General features: G+C 35.3%; 1 long non-coding RNA gene across 1 annotated transcript; it reads left to right on the top strand.

Moving 5' to 3' along the window:
* Positions 1-527: 527 nt before the first annotated feature.
* LOC110907802 lies at positions 528-2,273 on the top strand. The gene is made up of 3 exons (XR_002573988.2): positions 528-654; positions 1,168-1,234; positions 2,196-2,273. It is a non-coding gene; the product is annotated as an uncharacterized LOC110907802 (long non-coding RNA).
* The last annotated feature ends 512 nt before the right edge of the window (positions 2,274-2,785 follow it).

Raw genomic sequence — 2,785 nt, forward strand, 5'->3', positions numbered from 1 at the left:
TGAGCATGGTGTTAATTAAGTGACACCTGTTTGATTATCCATAAAAAATATTAATATATTATATGATTTTAAAATTAAAGCTATTAGAAACTTGAAAATATTAAAAACGTATAATTATAAGAGTCTAATTGAGCATTTGATATTTAAAGTCGTATTTTATGTGAATTGAAGATCGAGTTTTTGGGTAATCGACTTATCCTTGGCTGCAATTCATCAACTTGCCTATTTGACTTTTTCAGTGGTCCGGTTGACCGGTAAAGTTCAGAACGGATCCAACTATAACACCCCGAAAATATAAAACATTTTACATAAGAATCATAGTGTATAATAAACAAGAATAAGCTAACTAGGATAAATAACCCAGTTAGTTAGGAGTCTTGTAGTAACACATGAATGAGTTAAAAGCCAAAAGTATGAACTAAATAAGAGTGGAAGGACCTAGGTTGTCAAAATTGGAACTTATATTACTAATTTAGTAAAAATAAGAACCAAACACCCCAATTGAGGTCCCTGGTTCGATCAAAAGGCAGGAGAGGGCGACCCCCACTCTCAAAAACCCTTACCTTCACTAATCTTTCAAATTGAAGGCTCAAGCCAAGTCAAAATCGAAATCTGAACATAGAATCGTGATCACCTCACCAAGAGGATCATAAGGTATGTAAAATTGGGTTGTTTTGATTCGATTCAAATCTCTACCATATGATGAAAATCAAATGTTTAGCTTGATTTTGATGTTGTAATGATGAAAATAGAGGACATATGATGTCTAGAGATAAACCCTAGGTGAATTCTTGTTAAAGCCTTGCATGCAAAATGTAAGATTCATAATCACCATTTTAGGTGATTAATGTGTTGGTAGAAACTTGATAAACACTAGGATTAAGACTCTTGTTTTAGAGTAAATTGAAATTATGAGATGATATCTAAAATTTATTGATTTTAAAATATGTATATATGGTATAATTGAAGTTAATTTGAGTGATAATTTCAAGTCATGAACTTGGTTTAAATCATGTAGAAATCTGACCCGCTAGGTGTTTGATAAAACGCCTAAAAGAGGGTTAAAATGTTAAATGTTGGGTGAAAAGGCAGATTTGACTATGTTAAGAAATAATGCGTTATAGCTTATAAAAGAGTTCTAAATTTGTTATGAATTGAACTCTTTAGGCAAGGAATCCGGGACGTCAAGCGGACACGCCGGAGGGGATACTCGTGGAAAAGGTGTGCTTTAAAGGTACGTGACATAGCCTCGTTAAATTCTGCTTATTTATTTGGGCTTAGAGTATAAATAAAGTCGTAGAGTAATAGATACGGTTGATGCGTCTTATAGTGACGAAGATCACTTGACCATCAAACGGGTCAAAATAAAGATTGAGATTTAGATTTGATTTGTTAATAAAGTGATAGTTTTCACTAAGTAGTCAAACGGGTCGAATTGATGTAATCAAAAGGACGATAGGGATAATAACTAGAAAGTCTTGTATGTTGAAAGGCGTTGGATTGCACCACAATTACGAATTTGCCCATGATACTTCTAGTTGTGAATCCGGGATATTGGGTCAAACTATAGAAGTAAGATGTAAATGTTGCTCGAAACGGAACATTTGGATTCCGTATGAAACAAGTTCTTAGTCCTATGGGAACACAAAGCCACGAATGGCGTAGATATGCCAAGGTTATAAGCCCGGGATATTGGGTAAGTATGCTAAATGTATTTAGAAACTAAAAAGTGGTACAATGCAACCATTGTTAATGGGTTGGATAAACGAAACAGGGAAAAATCGGGGACAATTCGTTGGTATCTCGGTTTCCGTGATGTGAAATTTACATGGTTAGATCCGTAATTTTATTACGGACACATAGGAAAAAGAGTCGGTAAAAATGGACTAGCGAGTAAAAAGTTATGATAGTTTAAAGTTGGAAAATGGTCAATTTCCAGAGCTGGGCAGAAGTGCAGGATTTTAACCTGCACCTGCTGGAAAAAGGGTTCTCCCGCGCCACGAGGAAGATCCCATTCGGAACCCCGCGACACACGGAAGCCGCCGCGATACGTGATGGTCTACCAGTGTTCTCCCGCGACACGCGGCAGGACCAATATTGGAAAATATTTATTTTTCTTATACTTTGACGCAGAATCTCGTTTATGCATTTCATTCAAATGTCAAAACTAACATTTTGATTGGTTTTGACTCTAGGTGATGATGGGAGCTAACCGGATGATGATCAAGCACGCTATTAAGAACCGAACACGCATTTTGAAAGCTTCCACTTTAATATAACTTTATCTAGACAAAGTTGTTGATGTAAATGACTTGTTAATCATGTTTTGAATATTTTAAACTAGTTGGTAGTTGTCTAGTAAGTGTCACTTGAAACTTTTATTTTGGTAGTTATGTAATCCAAGGTATCTTTTATCATTTAACATTTAAAAAAAATAAACGGGTGTTACACCAACACACAAACCGGACCGACTTTCACAACATTGATGTAAATATCATAAATGGATACATTTACTTCTTCAATAATAAATAAAGTCATCTTCCTCAAATCAGTGTCTATAAGCTTAATAGACCTAGTACCCTCATCAATTTTTCTATTGTCCACTTGTAGGTCTATAACTCCTAGACAACAAGAAAGGTCTTTCCACATGTCACACACATGAAGTAACACACTATGTCCCTTAGCATCGTTATACACAAGTGGCATGAAACGACTTATCCTTGGCTGCAATTCATCACATTCCCATATGGCTTTAAATTGTAATGCCACATTTTGATCATGTGGT

This window comes from Helianthus annuus, chromosome 2 (genome assembly GCF_002127325.2).
Source record: "Helianthus annuus cultivar XRQ/B chromosome 2, HanXRQr2.0-SUNRISE, whole genome shotgun sequence".
Classification (NCBI taxonomy): domain Eukaryota; kingdom Viridiplantae; phylum Streptophyta; class Magnoliopsida; order Asterales; family Asteraceae; genus Helianthus; species Helianthus annuus.